The 6986-nt window shown below is 36.6% G+C and overlaps 1 long non-coding RNA gene across 6 annotated transcripts; it reads left to right on the top strand.

Annotated features, from left to right (window-relative positions):
* Positions 1 to 261: 261 nt before the first annotated feature.
* Positions 262 to 6363, top strand: LOC121905934. 6 transcript variants are annotated; one of them, XR_006098492.1, is made up of 4 exons: positions 262 to 347; positions 4002 to 4183; positions 4748 to 4839; positions 5099 to 6363. It is a non-coding gene; the product is annotated as an uncharacterized LOC121905934 (long non-coding RNA). The 6 variants fall into 6 exon arrangements; XR_006098490.1 differs by lacking the exon at positions 262 to 347 and adding an exon at positions 512 to 615; XR_006098489.1 differs by lacking the exon at positions 262 to 347 and adding an exon at positions 857 to 950.
* Positions 6364 to 6986: the final 623 nt, after the last annotated feature.

The raw sequence follows: 6986 nt of genomic DNA, 5'->3' as shown, positions 1-6986 counted from the left end.
TTATAAGGCTGGTCCATGGCTGGTCCAGCCAATAAATGTGACAACTCTTCAAGAGAAGCCAAGTTCCTGTATCCTGCTTGCCACCTGCTGATTAAAGTGAAGGGGGTTAGCCCTGAAGTTAGCAATGGGTTAGCCTAACCTGACCAGTTCACATAAGGTGGACTGACTTAAGGTGGACCAGCTGTTCTCATTGTAGTGACAATCTCAGCTGCTCTTAAACAGAGAGTGGAGAATGTGTAGCTGCTGAGTCTCTCCAAACAGAAAAAGGAGAACCTGGAAGTGTAAGGACAGTGAGTTTGAGGGGGTCCCAGCCACATTTCAGGGAAGTTACAAGCTTCATGTGCAGGGTGAGAAGCCTATTGAGATCTTCTCAAATCTCTGTCCTGACAAACTTAAAGATGAAATTGTCTTCCAAACAAACCTGTATGCATTTTAGAATGGGAAAGACAACCTTGGCCTTACAACATCAGAGTTTAAAGTCTTTCTGGGAATCAACCTGATGATGTCATACATCAAATACCAAAGAAACTGCATGCACTGGTCATCCAATCCAGGGCTTCATCAAAATGCAATAGCAGATGCAATGCCTGTGAACAGATTCGAGGACATCATGAGGTACCTCCACTTTGTTGACAATGCATTAGATGGCCATAATGACAGGTTCTTCAAAAATCGAGTTAAGGCCTTTACACACTGGGGGCATTTTTTTCGTGCTGTTCACTGTTAAATTTCCAGTGAAAATTATTTTAAGTTGATAGGTATTGATTTTGATGTTTTTTGAGCACTTACAGTGCTGACGTGGCTCTGTTGGCAGTGTTCTTTAAGTAGGCCTAAGTTGAGTGCATGCACTCCTGACTGAGTTAATTACACATCCAGTTTTGACACACTTTTTCTTGAACTCACAGTGACGGTAGAGAAAACCCAGTGTCCGGAATATACTATTTAAAAAAGTAAGAACCAAATATATTGACTTATACATCATATATATACATTACCTTATACATTAATCATCATATAAAATTATGTGTTAACATCAAGTGGGGTGTGATGCAATTGATATGTGTCATTGAAGCTGGTGGATACTAGCTAATGCTAATTTAGCTTAACATGCTAGCTAGCTAACAAGCAGTTAACGGTAGTCAATTAAGGGGCACATTTTTCTCTGGTAGAACATCAAATGTACAGCTTAACTAAGTATAGTGTGTTTCAATGTAATTGTGAAGCCCAAAATTAAATGGTTTTGCTACCTGGAGATGTAATGTTAGTGACTTGTTATTTTAACACTTAAGTTACCTAAATTAACACTTCACTTCACTTATCACTTTTTTCACCTAACGGTGGATTAGGCTAACATTTTAGGGAAACACTGGCGCTAGGTTAAGAGGACATAGCTAGCTGTTAGCTATCCAACATCCGCAGATTATTTTAACTGTGACCACAAAGTTGTTGGAAGGAGAAGAACGAAGCCAGGGGAGAGTGTAAAGTCAGTCGGTTAATATAGTTAAAGGCCACATTTTTTAAAATTAGTTGTTTGTTGTAGTAGTTTGTTTCTTTGTCATTTGAGTGACTGAAGTTGAGATTTTGTAAGGATATTTAGCTGTTTATTAACCTATCTTTAGATAGCTTTGTCTGGCACTACATTGGTACACCACTGGTCACGATGACTTTTTTTTATCTGCTGGCAGACTGGCACCAAAAATAACTTGGAACTCATGGTGGTGAGGTCAAACATAGCTAGTGTTCGAGGCCAGATCTAGAATTAGTTAATCTTGATATCTAGCAAGCTGATAAATTTCCAGGCCCAGGGGTAAGAAAACCTGCTCAGTTACATAATGTGTCAAGACTCCCTCCAAGACCAATAACATTTTTTTTTAAGTATTTCTGAAGTCCAGCGTCAGCATCAGTAGGTCACTAAAATCTGCATGTAGCCTCTGGTAGGCTTACTTGTTCTATTGATCACTAAAGAAGCCTTTAGATTTTCATTCTTAAGTGTGTGTTTCCTAGAAATTAGCTTCTGCCTCCTGATAGAATTATTTAGTAGTGCCAGTGCAGGTCATTGGGGAATTTAACCATTTCCTTCTTAATTAATATTATAATAGCTTTGTTTGGAGGACTTGAAATAGCCAGTAATTTTTTGGCTACTTAGTTTGACTTGAAATTCAGTTAATAACTCCTTGCACCTGAGAAAGTTAAACAGCTGGTTTTCTCCACTGTGTGCTGTTTCTGTAAGATGTCATGTTGTTGAAGGTGAAATACTATAGTACCAAGAAGTACATCAGATCATAGTCAGGTTTCACCTATTTGGAATTAATCAATGAAGGTGAGTAGCCATCTTGTGTAACAGGACAAGGATGAACTGATTAGAATTTGGTGGTCAAAGGTCAAGGTCACTGTGACCTCACAAAACACATTTTTGGCCATAACTCAACGATTCAGCCACACTAATTGTGACAAAATTTCACACGTGTCTAATTAGATAAAATGATGAAATGACAACATTTTATATCCAAAAGGTCAAAGGTCAACTTCATTGTGACATCAGAGTGTTATGCGAAAACACTTTTCTGGCCATTATCCAACACTATAACTCAGGAACAGAAGGGGAGAATGTGACCATATTTCACATTTGGTCAGACACTGTATTGGTGACACTAATCTTAGTGCCACCTTGAAACCATGATTGTATAGATCTTCTGTGCTGCTGGGTTGAAAATGTGCGTGAAGCATCCATGTTTTACAACTTGTAGCTTCTTTGCAGCAACATCCATATCTGAAGAATTGTCTACTATCATGGCTACAACTTTGTGTTCTATCAGAATCAGCTTTATTGACCAAGTATGTGAATACACAGAAGGAAAATACACTTAATACATTTTATTAAATTCCCTCATAGTCTTTACTACAAATATTATATGAGTCTGGACAGACATGGTTTTAAACTGCAACTTAACTGGTTGGCAGAGGCATACAACTGCGAGGCAATATTTCTAGTTTTTTCTGTGCATAATTTATTGGAATGTTTGGTGTGTCATAATGTATTGTTATTTTACTAGTGGTGCTTTCCTTTTTATGACAGTTCATATTGGCACCATCAGCTTTAGTCAGTAGAGGGCAGTATACTTCTTGTTGCAGGCCTTTTTGGTTTATTTTTACATTCAAAATAAAGGGAAGCACTGAAAATGAATATTTGTATGCTGTCTCTCGCTGTTCGTGAGACAGTTTTCAAATTCCCTCATCTGGATTCACTTGCCTCCCTTGGTTGTTTGGCTTAAAATTAAAGTGTTGCCACACTTCGTAAGTGCCATTTCATTTGGAAATCTCTCTTTGGAAAAAGAGCTGGTGGCGCTTTTAGTTTTCAACTTGCGTATGAAAGTTACTGTTTCATCTTGTACACTCTAATGTTGATAATGCAACATCATAATACTGCTGTTAACAAGTGAAAGCAATGTGCATTTTCAGATTAGTTTTAGAGATAAATTGGTTAATTTAAGTCATTCATTATGTGCAGTTTAAAATCTGCTTCTGTTATCTTTATCTGGTGTCATGCTAGTCTTTCTGTAGTCAAACTGACACAGCAATGAAGGAAGACATCCCTCTTGAACTGATAGAGGCCAATACTGACTTATGCCTGATAGTACGTGACAGCATTTCAAATGAAAGTAGTAATCAATGCTCAGGATTTTTCTGCTGCACAGATATTGTCAATTTGAGACCCCTTTATGTCCCTGACTGTCTGACTACTGTGACAAAGTAGATAACAAAGAAACTATTTGCGCAAAAGACAGATCAGCATCCAATTGCCAAAATGTAGGTTTGGCTTTGATTGTCCCATGCTTGTGTTACATAAGGTTGTTACACAGTTTGCAATGTCAAAAGTGTTGACCAGTAATTTTATTTGAAATCATCACCATATCACAAATCATCTCTGATTAGCACATTTATAGCAGGTTTCCTTTGTACTGGATATATTTTCGTAATGACATTTTTCCTTGTTTTTCAAGATTTCTCTCCCTTAGATCATTCAACACCATCTTCCTTCAGGGATACCATGTCCCTTTCTTCAAGTGACAATGACCTCTCCTGTTGAAGAGAATGGGGCATTCCCACAGGCAGAAATATATCCAGCTCTGAAGTCATGAACAGGTCCACCACAGATGTTTCTGAGTCAGAGGCTGCAAAAGAGGTACTTGAGAGCAGTAGATGTCGTTTACAATTTTGACTCATAACATCATCATCAGTAAAGTGTCAAACTAAATTGAGATTTTCACCAATCAGGGTATTGTTACGTTTAGAATGGTGAATGCCAGATTGAGAAAGTTAGGAAACTTCATTTAGTGAGGAAGTAAAAAGGAACCCAGGGTTTGGCTGTTGCACAGCTCTATATTTTGTAACTTTTCTTCACATACACATTTATTAAATTAGGTTATCATTCACATACATTGAATAGTCACCTGTCTTCTGTAAGGCCAGCAGTGTAGTTGATTGACAGGTAGTCAGTAGTTGAAACCAGACTATATTGCTTATTTTGGCTTTTAACCTGACCCATTATCAAAGAAAAGTGCCACCAATTTGCTGCTCTACCTTGTTTTTCTTTTGCAGCACTGCTGTTTTTTGACCCTCCTGTGATGCAGTGAATTACTTTTACTCTTAGTCTGAACAGACACGTTTTGGTATATTGTTATTGAAATGATTTTAGCCTGGGGGACTGAATTGTACACTGAAAAGTTTTTTTCTCCTTTGTGAGTAGAGTACAAGTCATATTCAATGCAATTTACTGAAGCACCACACCCGGAGACAGCTTGTCAACATATTGGCTAGCCATATGTCTGAGATGCATGGGTAAGTTTTTCTTAGATAAATTGTTCATTTTAAATCAATTCAGTCTGAGGAGGTTTATATTAAGAAGGAATGTAATGAGTTTTCAAAATGCTTTGCTCTAAAGGAGGATTCCCTCTCATAAGCAGAAAGAGAAGTATACCGTAGGAATCATATATTTGACTGACACTGTTATACAGTTATTCATTCACAATGCAATAACTGCGCTTTCTGTAAGATCAATGAGTGATAGACCTTTGTAATGATGAAAATAACTTAACAGGAGCACTTCTAGGAAGGGGAAAAAGGCACAGGATATTTAGCATGGTGCCTCAAGACCATGTCCAGGAATAAATATCAATGACCAGTCAAGGCAGGCACAATGCTTCAAGCACAAGGACCAAACTGTTGAAGATCAGCAGCCACAGTGCCTCAGCAGCTTGATGAGGATGCCTGCAGGGAGGCTGTATCATTTCTTGTTCACTCTCTTGATGAAGCAAGTGTGTTTCAGAAGATGAAGATGGCCTTGCAATATCGCCAGGACCTAGTGCATGACCTGCAGTGGGAGTTTGTAGGTCTGTAATTGTTGAGTACATAATGATCTTTCTTTTGTTTTGTTTGTTTTGAGAAGAGGTCCCACAAGAGCATGCTTGAAAAAAGATTGTACATAGCCAATGGCTAGTGAGCAGTTGCTAATGGAAAGAAAAGTTGGACAAATATTTGGTAGACTATTTGCAGAGTCTGGATAGGATAACATCTAAATGACATGAGGAGCAGTTAGGCTGAAAGACAGTCTCCAGCAGCATCTGGAGAGAGATCAACTAAAAATAAGGGAATAAAACTGTGGGTTTTTAAGTTACAAATATGTCTTTGATTACAAATATGTCTTTAATTACAAAGACAAAGTTACAAATTGACTTTGATTTTTTCAATTTTAGCTATAAAAAATGCTGAAAAGTTCTTGCATGCTCATGATGAATGTTCAGGGAATTAATTATTTTTAGAACCATTGACATGTTCAATAGGTCTGAACAGTATTCTGGGATTATGGTGGCTTTCAGTAATAATATTGAAAAATATTTTTTTCTTGCAGTTCTGACGGCAGAGTTGTAATTGGAAATTAGATACAGTCTATCTCATGTTACACAATCCTGCATTACAGAGAAGTTGCTGTTTGTTGATTGGTTTGTAATCTTATCAGACTTCTGCATTATGAACAAGTTTGCTTATACTGTGTTTGCACTTAATGGATTTTCCTCTGAAGATGTTGTGGAAGCAATACAATGCATAGGGATGTGGTATTGACATTTTTTTTCAAGTTTGCTGAAATATGTAAATCTCCTTAAAAAAAATTCAGTGTAATTTTCATTTGATCACACACCATACTGTTTAGCTGCACTTATAGTGACTTTTAATGTGAATGTTTGCTGTTACATGTTAACACTGTTTACACTGTAAAGACACAAACGTAATTTGTTACACAAGTAACTATCCATGCAGCATGAATATATTGTGTGGATGTGTTCTATAATATTAAGACACTTTAGTAAACAACATGGTATTCAGAGTAGTCTTTTTCACCAAAAACCTTTTTAGTATTTTGAAATATTAATTTCAAAATATAATTAAATATTAAATATTTATAAATATTAAATATAAATATTTACACTTTATAATTAAATATTAATAAAGTGTTTTATTAAAAATACTTTAAATGTTGACTGTTAACACTATGAAAGAGTTCATATTAAATCAACTGCAGTTGAGAGTTGCATTGTAACACTTAAAAAGTGTTAAAAAAAATCAACTCCCAGAAAAGAGTTACCTTAACTCTGCTCTTGAGTCTATTCGATGGTCACGCATGTACACTCAAATTGAGTTAATTTTCAACTCACACACAGTTAATTCCAAGGGCCAGAACTTGATATGTAGATCTACACATAGTAAGTGACATTTTACTTTCTTTAAAGAGGAACTTCACTTCTATAAATGTGATTTCTTAAGACTAGGTCACCTGTGGAGTAGAATTGTGCAGTTATTTTTGAAATTGGTGCCCTTTGACTAAAGAAAACAGAAAAAGGCTGTAAATTCCTCTATCGCTCTAAAAAGGGGATCCTTCAACAATGAAAATGCAGTGCACATGGTCTCGTCCATAGCTACTGATGGTGTGT

The sequence above is a fragment of the Thunnus maccoyii genome, chromosome 10 (assembly GCF_910596095.1).
Source record: "Thunnus maccoyii chromosome 10, fThuMac1.1, whole genome shotgun sequence".
In the NCBI taxonomy this organism is placed as follows: domain Eukaryota; kingdom Metazoa; phylum Chordata; class Actinopteri; order Scombriformes; family Scombridae; genus Thunnus; species Thunnus maccoyii.
The sequence above is the reverse complement of the archived record's forward strand: the minus strand, read 5'-3'. Positions and strand labels throughout refer to the sequence as shown.